Source organism: Armigeres subalbatus, chromosome 1, assembly GCF_024139115.2.
Source record: "Armigeres subalbatus isolate Guangzhou_Male chromosome 1, GZ_Asu_2, whole genome shotgun sequence".
NCBI classification, from domain to species: Eukaryota; Metazoa; Arthropoda; class Insecta; order Diptera; family Culicidae; genus Armigeres; species Armigeres subalbatus.
In genome coordinates this window covers 100,906,776-100,922,132 of record NC_085139.1, presented here as the reverse complement: position 1 = coordinate 100,922,132, position 15,357 = coordinate 100,906,776, and the positions used below count along the sequence as shown (strand labels likewise).

The window sequence follows — 15,357 nt, the reverse complement described above, 5'->3', positions numbered from 1 at the left end:
ATTTTTTCTACACAGGCTTTAGCCGGGAAAGGTTTGCCACAAATCGAACGAAGCACACTGATTCATATATCCCTTATGCTTCTTCGCTTGCATTTTTAAGTTTTGGTTAAATTAGGCACTATTCAAAAAACTTCTCCTGCTCTCCTTCGAAAAGCACTTAAAAAAATCCTTCAGAAATGTTTTCAGTAATCCGCCAGGAATTCTTTTTGAAAACCTTCCGGGATTCATCAAGATATAATTTAGAAAATTTCTCCAACAATTCCTTTATAAAATCCTCCGGAAATTCCTTCAAAAATTCATTTGAATTGTGCCATCTAGGTGTTCCTTTAGAGTTACCTTACAGAATTCTTTCGGATTTTCTTTCAGGAATTTCATCAGATATTCCTTCTTTTTCAGTGGAAAATACCTTCTAACATTCTTTAAAAAAAAAACTTCTTAAATTTCAGTTAAAATTCATTTGAAAATTACTTTAAATACCCTTTGAAAATTCTTTCATAATTTCCTTCGAAAATTTCTATGGAATTCATGAAACAATGGTTTTTTTACAAATTAAGTTACGCCCAAATCGCAAATTATCCCGAATTTCTAAAAGAGGAATTTTTGGAAGAGTTTTAAAAAGAATTCCTGAATCAGGAATGCCTGAAACATTTTTTGAATGAATTTTCTAATTACGATATTCACGAAAAACGATTTTTTTTTTCAAAAAATTTCAAGAGAAGTTTTTGAAGGAACTCCTGAATGAAATTGAAGACAATATTCGGAAATGTTTCTAGAAAAATATTTCAAAGGATTCCTAGAAGTTTCCCAGTAAATAACTTAACAATTTCTAGACGATAAAATACAATTCAAAATCGTAATAATTGAAACTGCATAAAGTGAGCAAAGAAAGAATTAAGGCATTCAATGTTATCAAATATACATGATAGGGTGCCAAAGAAAATCAACTTCGAATTTGAAAAACGGGTAGTGCTCAAAAGTTTGCATGAAACGTCGAGATCTGGTGTTATCTCGTAAAAAAAGATTATTTGAAAAAAATTTACGTTTTGGGACTTGTGACTAATTTTTTAGACTTTTTTTATGCCAAATGTTTTAAAAATGCATTTTCTCCGTAAATGTATTTTTTCCGTAAACTGATATCAAAAGTTTTCAAAGTTCCAAAAAATTAAAAATTTTGATAGCATGATTTTAAGCACCCCTAAATCATGTCCGGAACCTCAAATTTTGCATAGAGGCTTATTTAAGGGCTTAGAAAATGTTTGCGTAACGTCCGGTTTTTAAATTCGATGAAAAAATGTTTTCGCCACAAGAAATTTTTTCGAAGTCCCAATACAAAAAATGAATTCTCAAAGTTTCATGAATTTTGAGTCCTTTGGCATCAAAAAACAAAACAAAATTTTCCTCCGTGTGAGAAAAAAATAAAGTTTTTATTAATTTTGAGCACCCCTAAATCATGTCAGATTTAGCTCAAATTTTGCATAGGGGGATATGTTTGGCTACGAAAACGTTTGCGTATTGTTCGGTGTTAAAATTCTGTGAAAAAAATTCCCAAGTCCTAAAAATGTTCTAAGAGAAAAAATCGATTTCCTTTCAATTTTTTTTAATAACATCATATCTCGACGATTCTGCATTTTTAAGTCAGGGAAAGTTAAGGGAAAATTTTCATGGGTAAAGATTTCAAAACTTTGATGAATTTTAGGCACCTCTAAATCATGTCCGATTGACCTCAATTTTTTCATGGGGTAATAATTTGGGGTAATGAAAGTTGTGAGCAACGTCGTTTTTTTCGAAATTCGAACATGTCATTTTCATTGGCACCCTAACACATACTCATGCAATTGCAGAATCCCTTCAGAAATTTCGGCAAAAAGTTGTCAGAATTCTCGTCAGAATGCTCGGCGAAATCACGTCAGGATTGTTGACAGAACACCGTCAGGTTTCTTGGCAGAATCCCGCCAAGAAAGTAGGCAGAACGCCATCAGGATTCTCAGCAAAATCCCGTTAGCATTTTCGGCAGCATCCCGTCATGATTCTCGGATCAGAATTATGTCTCGTTTATCGGTAGAATCTCCCCAGGATTTTAGGCAGAACCATATCGGAAATGTATTAGGAACCACAGCAGAATCTTACCAGAATTCTGTCAGGCTTCTCGACATAATCCTATCAGAATCCTCCACAGAATTCTATCAGGGGTTTCGGCAGAATCCTGTCAATATTCTCGGCAGAATCCCGCCAGTGTTCTAGGTAGAATCCCGCCAGGATTCTCGGCAGAATCTTGATCTTGTCCGGATTCTCAGTAGAATCCTTTAAGGATTGGAAGAAACCTGTCAGGATTTTCTTCTGAAAACCATCAGAATTTCGCAAAAACCATCAGATTCTCAGCAGAATCCCGTCGGTATTATCGTCGGAATTTCGTTTGGATTCATGGCAGAATACCCTCATGATTCTCGGCAGAATCCCGTCACTGTTCTCGGTAAAATTCCGCCAGGATTATCGGCAGAATCTTGATCTTGTCGTATTCTTGGTAGAATCTCGTCATTATTATCGTCAGAATTCCGTTTGAATTCTTTGCAGAATCCTATCATGATTCTCGGCAGAATCCCGTCAGGATTCTCGGCAAGATACCATCAGATTTCTCTTTACAGTCCGGTGAGAATTCTCCGAGGAATTCCGGCAGGATTGTCGTCAGAATCCCGTAAAGATTCTCTTTGGAATCCGCGTTTGAAAAATCGTGTCAGGATTTTACTCTGAATCCCGTCACATTCTCGGCTGAATCCTGACAAATTTTTGGCAGAATTTCGTCAGTGTCCACGGCGGAATTCTGTCAGGGTTCATCCCGTCAGTGTTCTTGGTAGTATGGAAAAGCTTCCAGTTGGATTGTAAAGCCATAGAAAAAAAACCATCAGGACACTTGACAGAATATCGTCAAAATTTTCGGCAGAATCTCGTAAGAATTCTAGACCGAATTCCATCGGGATAGTCGGCAGATTCTTGTCCACATTTCTCTGCAGAATCTCTTCAGAAATCTCGGCAAAAAGCTGTCAGGATGCTCGTCAGAATCCTCGGCGAAATCACGTCAGGATTGTCGACAGAGGACCGTTAGGTTTCTTAGCAGAATCCCGCCAAGAAAGTAGGCAGAATGCCATCAGGATTCTCAGCAAAATCCCGTTAGCATTTTCGGCAGCAGCCCGTCATGATTCTCGGATCAGAATCATGTCTCGTTTATCGGCAGAATCTCCCCAGGATTTTAGGCAGAACCGTATCGGAATCGTATTAGGATCCACAGCAGAATCTTGCCAGAATTCTGTCAGGCTTCTGTCATAATTCTATCAGAATCCTCCACAGAATTCTGTCAGGAATTTCCGCAGAACCCTGTCCATATTCTCGGCAGAATACCGTCAGTATTCTAGGTAGAATCCCACCAGGATTATCGGCAGAATCTTGATCTTGTCCGGATTCTCAGTAGAATCCTTTAAGGATTTACGGCAGAATCCTGTCAGGATCCTAGGCAGAATCCTGTCAGGATTTTCTTCAGAAAACCAGATTTTCGCAGAAACCAGCAGATTCTCAGCAGAATCCCGTCGGTATTATCGTCGGAATTTCGTTTCGATTTATGACAGAATCCCCTCATGATTCTCGGCAGAATCCCGTCACTGTTCTCGGTAAAATTCCGCCAGGATTATCGGCAGAATCTTGATCTTGTCGTATTCTTGGTAGAATCTCGTCATTATTATCGTCAGAATTCCGTTTGAATTCTTTGCAGAATCCTATCATGATTCTCGGCAGAATCCCGTCAGGATTCTCGGCAAGATACCATCAGATTTCTCTTTACAGTCCGGTGAGAATTCTCCGAGGAATTCCGGCAGGATTGTCGTCAGAATCCCGTAAAGATTCTCTTTGGAATCCCGACAGGATTCCCGGCAAAATCACGTGAGGATTCTCCGCTGAATCTCGTCACGTCCTCGGTTGAATTCCGACACATTTTTTGGCAGAAATTCGTCATCGATCACGGCAGAATTCTGTCAGGATTCATCCCGTCAGTCTTCTCGGCAGTATCCTTGGCGGAATCTCGTTAGGATTTTCGGAAGAGTCTTGTCAATATTCTCTGCAGAATCCATTCAGGACTCCCAGCAACATACCATGGGGATTATGGTCAAAATTCCGTCAGGATTCTCGACAGAAGGCCACCAATATTGCTCTCCAGAATTATGTCAGGGTTTTCGGAATGATGCTATCACCCAAGTAACATTTTAAGTTTTATAACGCTCTGGAAGACCATAACTTACTCTACATGAGTGTTATAAAATTGGTAAAAAAAAACAAAAAATTTACTAGGGCAGGCTCCTCGGCAGAATTCCATAAGAATTTTCGTTAGTTGCTTGGCAGAATTCCGACAGGATCCCTTACAGAATTACGCCATGATTCTTGTCAGGATTCTTTGCAGTCAGTATTTTCGGTAGAATCCCGTCAGATTTTTTTTTTTTAGAATGCTGTATGCAGTCTTGGCAGAATTTCGTCAGGTTTTCGGTGAAATCCCGTGTGGATTCTTGGCAGTATCCCGACAGTATTTTCGGCGGAACCCCATCAGAATTCTCGAAAGAATTCACGTTAAGATTCCTTTAAAAGTTCTTGGCAAAATCTTGTCAAAGTTTTTGGCAGAATCTCGCCAGGATTCTTGTCGGTATCATTGAAGATCCTGTCGCTGTCAGAATTCTCAATAGGATCGTGAATCCAGAAACCGGTTGGAATCCCGTCAGGATTCTCGGCAGAATTGTATCAGGATTCTCGGCAAGATCCCGTCTGATTGCTCTTCAGAATTCAGTCAGGATTGCTCCCAGAATTTCTGGTGGAATCTCGTCAGGATTATCGGCAGATTCCCGTGAAGATTCTCGGTAGAATTCTGTCAGGATCCTCGGCAGAATCCTGTCAGTATTCTCGGCAGAAACCTTTCAGGCTTCTATGCAAAATCTCGTGAGACTTGTCAGTAGATTCCTGTTAGGATCCTCTGCAGAATCCTTTCAGTATTCTCAGCAAGTCAGGATTCTTGGCTGACTCTCGTCATGATTCTGGGCAGTATCCTTTCAATATTCTCGGCAGATTCGCAGCAGAATCCTGTCTGGATTTTCGTCAGGGAGTTTTGAATTCTCGGCAGAATCCTGTCAACATAATGGTCAGAACCCCGTCAGATATTTCGACCGGATCGTCCGAGAATCTTGTCAATATTCTTGACAGAATCCTGTCATAATTTACGGCAGAACCCCTTGAGAATTGTCGTCAAAATCCGGTCAGGATTCTCGCCAGAATACCGTCAGGATTCTCGAAAGAATTTTGTCATAATTTTTCTGAAGTATTCTGTCAGCATTTTCGTCAGAATTTCGTTGATATTCCCGGCAGAATCTTGTCGATATTGTCGGTAGAATTCTGTCAATATTTTCACATTTCACATTTCAGAGTCCCATACGGATTTTTGTTTGATTATTGATGGAATTTCGCAGGATCCCTTAAAGATTTTAGACAGAATCACGACTGGACTCCTGCCAAAATCTCGTCAGGATTCTTGGCAAAATCTGGTCAGAATCGTTGGCCGACTCCCGTCAGGATTCTCAGACGAATCTCATTCAGATTTTCGGCAGAATCTCGTCGGTGTTCACGGCAGTGTCCCGTCAGTTTTTTCGGCAGGATCCAGTCAGGGTTCTCGGCAAAATCCTGTAAGGATCGTCGGTAGAATCTTCGTCAGAATCATTTCAGGCTTCTATGTAAAATCATGTCAGGCTTCTCGGCAGATTCATGTCAGGATCCTCTGCAGAATCCTGTTAGAATTCTTAGCAAGTGTCCGTCAGGATTATTGGTAGAGTCCTGTAAATATTTTCGGCAGGATCCTGCCACGATTCTTAGTAGACCCTCATAAGGATTCTCGGCAGAATCCCGTCAGGATTCTTGATAATACTCGCCATAATTTCTCGGCAGAATCGTGTCAGGATTCTTGGCTGATTCCCATCATGATTTTCGGCATAATCCTCTCAATATTCTCGGCTTAGTCCCATAAGGTTTCTGTTCGAATTCACGGCACAATCTTGTCTGAATTTCCGTCAGGGACCTTTGAATTCTTGGCAGAATCCTTTCAACATAATCGTCAGAATCGTTTTGATATTTCGGCTGGATCCTCGGCAGAATCCTGCCAGGATTCTCGGCAGAACCCTTTCAGGATTCTCGGCATAATCCTGCCTGGATCCTATACAGAATCTCGTCAGAATTCTCGACAGAATCTTGTCAATATTCTTGACAGAATGCTGTCAAGATTCTCGCCAGTACCCCTTGAGAATTCTCGTCAAAAGCGGATCCCGTCAGGATTATCAAAAGAATTTTTAATAATTTCTCAGAAATATTCAGTCTGTCTTCACGGCACAGCATTGTCAGGCTTCTCGTTAGAATTCTGTTGATATTCTCTGCACAATCTTGTCGATTTAGTCGGTAGAATCCTGTCAATATTTTTGGCAGAGTCCAATGCGGATTTTTGTCCTATAATTGATGGAATTCCGCAGGATCCCTTTAAGCTTTTAGGCATAATTCCGACTGGACTCCCGCGAAAATCTCGTCAGGATTCTTGACAAAATCTTGTCAGGATTGTTGGCCGACTCCCGTCAGGATTCTCAGCCGAATCTCATTCTGATTTTTGGCAGAATTCAGCGTTCCCGGCAGTATCCCGTCAGTTTTTTTCGGCAGAATTCTCGGCAGAATCGTTTCATTTAGGCTTCAAGCTTCTTGGCATTTAGGCTTCATGCTCCTCACCAGATTACTATCAGGATTCTCGGCAAAATCTTGTCAGCATTCTCGGCAGGAATCCTGTCAATATTCTTGGCAGAATCCTTTTAGGATTCTCGGCAGAGTCGCAGAGTCGTTTAGTTTAAACTAGTTTAGAATCTCAGCATATTTTCCCCAGGATTTTGGCAGAATCCCGTCACAATTCTTAGCAGAATCTCATCAGGATTCTCTGCAGAAACCCGTATGCATAATTTTGTCAAAATTTTCAGCAGGACCCCGTCGAGTTTCGTTTTTAGAATGCTGTCAGAAGTCTGTGCAGAACTTTCGTTAGATTTCCATCAGGTTTCTCCGCAGAATTTCAGAATTTCTCGCAGATTCTTGGCAGAGTCCCGTCTGGATTCTCGACACAATTTTGTCCGAATTTTGTCAGAATTCAAATGAATTCGTAATGAAACTTGGATGAAGTCCATTCGAAGTTCAGACGTGATTCGATAGAAATGCAGACAGATTCCCGTAAATTTTTTGACAAATTCCTGTCGACATTTTCTGTTGCAAATTAAGGAAATTCCTGACGGATCTAGGACAAATTACCTTTTCAGACTTATTGAAATTAGACAATTTTCATTCTCAGAATTCAGACGAATTTTTATCAAATTTCAAACAAACTTCTGTAAAATGATTTTAATGCTTCAGAGAGAAGCCTTCCATGATTTCGAGAAAAGACTGCAAAACATCCGGAGTGAACATCATTTTTATCCCAATCTCATAAATGTGTTTTTTTTTCCTAATTTCATATGTGTGAAAAACGTCTTTGTTCCCAAATTATGACAAACATGCGACATCAGATTGCCATTTGGATAGGCATTGAAAATAACGATTTGTAACAAAACCAATTCCGATTTTTTGATTGCCACCCATTCCTTAATTATGACGTATAGAAAGGTCACCCCGACGATTCAAAATCCCATTAACTCCGACAAACCATCTTCCATTTCGCAAAACCCCCGACCGCAAGATCACCTTTAATGGACTCGTTGACACCCACCACGGCGGATGTCTGCCCCCACCCATCTGAAAACCCTTTTTTCCGGGCTCACCAATGGCGGTTGTTGCCACAAAGGAGATACCCCCGGTGACAAATCTTGCCCATTTCCGCTTTTTCGGGGCTGGCTTCCCTTACTCCGGGAGCCATTATCATATATCTCGCCTAAAGGCGTCTCACCGTACCGTACGCGTTGTCATCGCATCCTTATTCCCATCATTTTATCCAGCCGACCACCTCCCCGGGCCCCGGCTCGGTCTTGTCGCCCCATTATATATGTACATGTGCTTATTCCGGGCCAGGCAGCCAGTAGGCTTTTATCCTAAATCGACATTAAGTTACACGTGTAATTCCCTTCGCTGCTCCAGCCGCGTCCCCACGAGCTTTTTCGTCCTAGCCAGCCTACATGTCCCCGAGCTATTGTGTGACAACGATGAGAAACATACTTCTTTCTAAAAAAAGGCACGACTTCAATGCGCTTTCACGACGTCATCATCGTCGGCTCTATATGTGCACCTGTTCCAGCGGATGATGTAAGGCTGTGGCGCGGCGGTGTGCTCACCGAGCCGCAGGGGATCATTAGGGAAGGAAAAATGTTTTTTCCATCGTTTTCCATCCCCCAGGGTGACCACGTTTCGGTTGACCTGACCTATAAGTGACTCGCCCGGGAGATGGTTTGAAGACATCGATGGAAAAACCGGAATCGACTTCCAGGAGCAGATTTAATCTTCAAATGTATAAATATTAACCAGGATCCTTGGATAGGAGAATAATAATCCACGGGAAAGGGGAAAGCTGTTGATTGCTGAACCCTTTTTAACCAGATAATCTTTTTATGGCATCCGAGGCGGATAAAAAAATCTCCTAGGAAAGCGAATCACAGAGTGATTATTATAAATCTAATTTCAGGACCCCGGTCTTGTGACGGGGATGTTTCCCGTCTCAGACTCACTTACTTTACAACGCCACTTAATATTTATTTACTCCGAACGGATTCCTTAGGAATGGGGGAAAGGGCGTTAGAAACAAGATTGCCACGTTGACCGTTGATAGCGTAGCAGCACGTTATCGGGGCCGGGAAACCTTTCAGTCGCAAAAACAACCTCCAAAATTATACGGAGGTGGAGATTTTGTTTTTTCGGGGCAGATGATTTATGGTTATGGTTCACGTTTTTTTTCCTTCTTCAGAACAGAAAAAATCCAAACTGGGAAACCATGTTTGTTTCTTTCGACGGCCGCCTTTGAGCCTTTGAGATTTATCGCTGCTCCAGTGAAGAGGTGGAAATTATGATGCGCTTTTGAACGCGGGATGCCGAGAGTTTCGATGGTTGTGAAGAGCTTCCGAAAGCAATTTGGCAGGATTCGTGATGGAAGTCAAGATGGTTTTTGATTAAATGTAAGAAGCTTCCATTAGATGATCGAAGAAAAAAGTCTTTTACGGCTTAATGCATTTTAAATTTATTGTAGGGCAACCTCAATCAGCTGCCAAATAAGCATCGTGTTGAGAAATTATTAAATAATACGCTGAATCTTGTTAGCAACAGCTACAAGAATTTCTAAGCGTTCAAATTCAACGATTATTCTAACAAAGTATTTATCTTCACTTCCACATTCTCACGGTATTATATTATTGTATTCTGTAACTGTATGTCCTTGAACCAAGAGAATAAATAAGACAATACAATTTTAATTTCGACAGGAATTGATTCCAATTCCTAAAAGAATTGATTCCGATTCGGACATGATCTGATTTAAATTTTGACAGTAATTCATTCCAATATTGATTACAATTCCGAAAGGAATGAATTCCATTTCCAACAGAAATTGATTCCAATTTCGACTGGAATTAATTCCATTTTCGACAGGAATTGATTCCAATTGCGACAGGATTTGATTCCAATTCTGACAGGAAATGATTCCAATTCGTACAGAGATCGATTCTAATTCGAACAGAAATCGATTCTAATTTCGACAGGAATTAATTCCATTTTCGACAGAAAATTAATCCAATTGCGAGAGGAATTGATTCAAATTTCGACACGAATTGATTCCAATTTGTTCAGAAATTGATTCCAATTCCCACAGAAATGGATTCCAAATCTGACAGGTATTGATTCCAATTTCAACAGGAACTGAATCCAATTAAGACAGGAATTGATTCCAATTTCGACAGGAAATTATTTCAATTCCGACAGGATCTGATTCTAATTTTGACAGGAATTGAACGAATCCGACAGGGTTCTGAGAGAATCCCGACAGGATTCTGAGCGAATCCCGACAGAATTCTGAACGAATCCCGACAGGATTCTGAACGAATCCCGACAGGATTCTGAACGAATCCCGACAGGATTCTAAACGAATCCCTGCAAGATTTTTAACGAATCCGGACAGGATTCTGAACGAATCCCGACAGGATTCTGAACGAATCCCGACAGGATTCTGAACGATTCCCGACAGGATTCTGAACGAATCCCGACAGGATTCTAAACGAATCTCGACAGGATTCTGAACGAATCCCGACAGGATTCTGAACGAATCCCGACAGGATTCTGAACGAATCCCGACAGGATTCTAAACGAATCCTGCAAGATTTTTAACGAATCCGGACAGGATTCTGAACGAATCCCGACAGGATTCTGAACGAATCCCGACAGGATTCTGAACGAATCCCGACAGGATTCTGAACGAATCCCGACAGGATTCTGAACGAATCCCGACAGGATTCTGAACGAATCCCGACAGGATTCCGAACGAATCCCGACAGGATTCCGAACGAATCCCGACAGGATTCCGAACGAATCCCGACAGGATTCCGAACGAATCCCGACAGGATTCCGAACGAATCCCGACAGGATTCCGAACGAATCCCGACAGGATTCCGAACGAATCCCGACAGGATTCCGAACGAATCCCGACAGGATTCTGAACGAATCCCGACAGGATTCTGAACGAATCGCGACAGGATTCTGAACGAATTCCTGCAGGATTCTGAACGAATCGCGACAGGATTCTGAACGAATCGCGACAGGATTCTGAACGAATCCCGACAGGATTCTGAACGAATCCCGACAGGATTCTAAACGAATTCGGAGAGGATTCTGAACGAATTCGGAGAGGATTCTGAACGAATCCGGAGGGGATTCTGAACGAATCCGGAGGGGATTCTGAACGAATCCCGACAGGATTTTGAACGAATCCCGACAGGATTCTGAACGAATCCCGACAGGATTCTGAACGAATCCCGACAGGATTCTGAACGAATCCCGACAGGATTCTGAACGAATCTCGAGAGGATTCTTAACGAACTCGGAGAGGATTCTGAACGAATTCGGAGAGGATTCTGAACGTATCCAGAGGTGATTCTGAACGAATCCGGAGAGGATTCTGAACGAATCCCGAGAGGATTCTGAACGAATCCCGAGAGGATTCTGAACGAATCCCGAGAGGATTCTGAACGAATCCCGACAGGATTCTGAACGAATCCCGACAGGATTCTGAACGAATCCGGAGAGGATTCTGAACGAATCCCGACAGGATTCTGAACGAATCCCGAGAGGATTCTGAACGAATCCTGAGAGGATTCTGAACGAATCCCGACAGGATTCTGAACGAATCCCGAGAGGATTCTGAACAGATCCCGACAGGATTTTGAACGAATCCCGACAGGATTCTGAACGAATCCCGACAGGATTCTGAACGAATCCCGACAGGATTCTGAACGAATCGCGACAGGACTCTGAACGAATCCCGATAGGATTCTGAACGAATCCCGAGAGGATTCTGAACGAATCCCGACAGGATTCTGAACGAATCCCGACAGGATTCTGAACGAATCCCGACAGGATTCTGAACGAATCCCGACAGGATTTTGAACGAATCCCGACAGGATTCTGAACGAATCCCGACAGGATTCTGAACGAATCCCGACAGGATTCTGAACGAATCCCGACAGGATTCTGAACGAATCCCGACAGGATTCTGAACGAATCCCGGCAGAATTCTGAACGATTCCCGACAGAATTCTGAACGAATCCCGACAGGATTCTGAACGAATTTAGAGAGGATTCTAAACGAACTTGGAGAGGATTCTGAACGAATCCCGACAGGATTCTGAACGAACCTCGACAGAATTCTGAACGAATCTCGACAGAATTCTGAACGAATCCGGAGAAGATTCTGAACGAATCTCGAGAGGATTCTGAACGAATCCGGAGGATATTCTGAACGAATCTCGAGAGGATTCTAAACGAATCCCGACAGGATTCTGAACGAATCCCGACAGGATTCTGAACGAATCCCGACAGAATTCTGAACGAATCTCGACAGGATTCTGAACGAATCCCGACAAGATTCTGAACGAATCCCGACAGGATTCTGAACGAATCCCGACAGGATTCTGAACGAATCCCGACAGGATTCTGAACGAATCCCGACAGGATTCTGAACGAATCCCGACAGGATTCCGAACGAATCCCGACAGGATTCCGAACGAATCCCGACAGGATTCCGAACGAATCCCGACAGGATTCTGAACGAATCCCGACAGGATTCTGAACGAATCCCGACAGGATTCTGAACGAATCCCGACAGGATTCTGAACGAATCCCGACAGGATTCTGAACGAATCCCGACAGGATTCTGAACGAATCCCGACAGGATTCTGAACGAATCCTGACAGGATTCTGATCGAATCCCGACAGGATTCTGAACGAATCCCGACAGGATTCTGAACGAATCCCGACAGGATTCTGAACGAATCCCTACAGGTTTCCGAACGAATCCTTACAGTATTCTGAACGAATCCCGAGAGGATTCTGAACGAATCCCGAGAGGATTCTGAACGAATCCCGAGAGGATTCTGAACGAATCCCGAGAGGATTCTGAACGAATCCCGAGAGGATTCTGAACGAATCCCGAGAGGATTCTGAACGAATCCCGAGAGGATTCTGAACGAATCCCGAGAGGATTCTGAACGAATCCCGAGAGGATTCTGAACGAATCTCGACAGGATTCTAAACGAATCCCGACAGGATTCTGAACGAATCCCGACAGGATTCTGAACGAATCCCGACAGGATTCTGAACGAATCCCGACAGGATTCTGAACGAATCCCGACAGGATTCTGAACGAATCCCGACAGGATTCTGAACGAATCCCGACAGGATTCTGAACGAATCCCGACAGGATTCTGAACGAATCCCGACAGGATTCTGAACGAATCTCGACAGGATTCTGAACGAATCCCGACAGGATTCTGAACGAATCCCGACAGGATTCTGAACGAATCCCGACAGGATTCTGAACGAATCCCGACAGGATTCTGAACGAATTCCGACAGGATTCTGAACGAATCCCGACAGGATTCTGAACGAATCCCGACAGGATTCTGAACGAATCCCGACAGGATTCTGAACGAATCCCGACAGGATTCTGAACGAATCCCGACAGGATTCTGAACGAATCCCGACAGGATTCTGAACGAATCCCGACAGGATTCTGAACGAATCCCGACAGGATTCTGAACGAATCCCGACAGGATTCTGAACGAATCCCGACAGGATTCTGAACGAATCCCGACAGGATTCTGGACGAATCCCGACAGGATTTTGAACGAATCCCGACAGGATTTTGAACGAATCCCGACAGGATTCTGAACGAATCCCGACAGGATTCTGAACGAATCCCGTCAGGATTCTGAACGAATCCCGTCATGATTCTGAACGAATCCCGTCAGGATTCTGAACGAATCCCTAAAGGATTCTGCACGAATCCCTAGAGGATTCTGCTTGAATCCCGACAGGATTCTGCTCGAATCCCGACAGGATTCTGCTCAAATCCCGACAGGATTCTGCTCGAATCCCGACAGGATTCTGCTCGAATCCCGACAGGATTCTGCTCGAATCCCGACAGGATTCTGCTCGAATCCCGACAGGATTCTGCTCGAATCCCGACAGGATTCTGCTCGAATCCCGACAGGATTCTGCTCGAATCAAAACAGGATTCTGCTCGAATCAAAACAGGATTCTGCTCGAATCCCGACAGGATTCTGCTCGAATCCTGACAGGATTCTGCACCAATCCCGGCAGGATTCTGCTCAAAGCCCGACAGGATTCTGCTCGAATCCCGACAGGATTCTGCTCGAATCCCGACAGGATTCTGCTCGAATCCCGACAGGATTCTGCTCGAATCCCGACAGGATTCTGCTCGAACCTCGACAGGATTCTGCTCGAATTCCGACAGGATTCTGCACGAATCCCGACAGGATTCTGCACGAATCCCGACAGGATTCTGCACGAATCCCGACAGGATTCTGCACGAATCCCGACAGGATTCTGCACGAATTCTGACAGGATTCTGCACGAATCCCGACAGGATTCTTCACGAATCCCGACAGGATTCTGCACGAATTCCGACAGGATTCTGCACGAATCCTGACAGGATTCTGAACGAATATAGAATGGATTCTGAGCGAACACCGAAAACATTTTGCACGAATTCCAATCTTTTAAATGTGGTGTGGCATCATGTAATCGAGAGAAAAATGAAGATTTCCGTCCTGCTTGAGATGCTCAAGGGTTCTCCGTTCAAACCCATCGTTAAATCTTTCAAAAATCAAGGTGCAGCAAAACATGTTTTTTTTTACAAAATTTACTTAGGATTTGCTTATTACCGGCAGATGCTTTGAAGACCTCAGACAAAACTTCTTACAATTGCTATATAAAGCCTTCTGACAGAGGCTAATTCGACTCGCATTTGCCCCAACCACAGCGATACATAAATTGCATTCCACGTCCCCCCACAATAAGTGGTTGCTTTCACAACAGCTATCGCCCCTCGTAATAACACGATTCCCAACCCAACCTTTCAACATCGAACAACCAACAACCCTTCATTACAGGTCGGCAGGAGGAAAATCCTTTTACTATTAGCCCATATACGCACTTCCGTTAATCGAGCTCCACCCATAGCCAGCTGTCGTTCCCTAATGATGATTGTATGGAGAAACTGTTGCTTGCTTCATAATTAGGGATCATTTGCAGGTGTAATCGCTGTCGCTGTTACGGACTGGCTTGAACCGAACAACCGACCGTTTATGCCTCAATAGCAGCATTACTAACTTATCCAACTTTGGGAATGACTTCGAATGTTCGATTAGGAGAAGCTTGATAAATGAATCGATCTCATGGACTCTTGATTGAGATTTCGACATTTTTGTTATTGAGTTTGATAAAAACTTTCTGAAACTTGGCAAGATGGTTTGATGAACACATTTGAGCCCAAAATACAAATGGTATGCAGTTCAAATAATTAGTATTACTCCTTAATTCCCGTTGAATGTTCAATTGGCTTCATCATATATTCGTTTGCATGTCATTTGCTGTCTGCACCACTCAACCTCAACAACATAACACCACTTAAGCAGTCCACTGGGTTTACTGAGAACATTCGACTCCCGAATGACACTTTTCCCGGTCTGGTTCAATTTGCCTAATTAAGTTACTGAATCGAACGCTTTGATCCATTCCGATTGATCCAGTCGGACCCGAGGAAATTCA

The 15,357-nt window shown here is 43.0% G+C and overlaps 1 protein-coding gene across 7 annotated transcripts in view; it reads left to right on the top strand.

Annotated features, from left to right (window-relative positions):
• The window catches only part of LOC134203692 (polypyrimidine tract-binding protein 1), a 723,317-nt gene that overhangs the window by 570,302 nt on the left and 137,658 nt on the right, over positions 1-15,357 (top strand). The gene's annotated exons all lie outside the window — the stretch shown is intronic.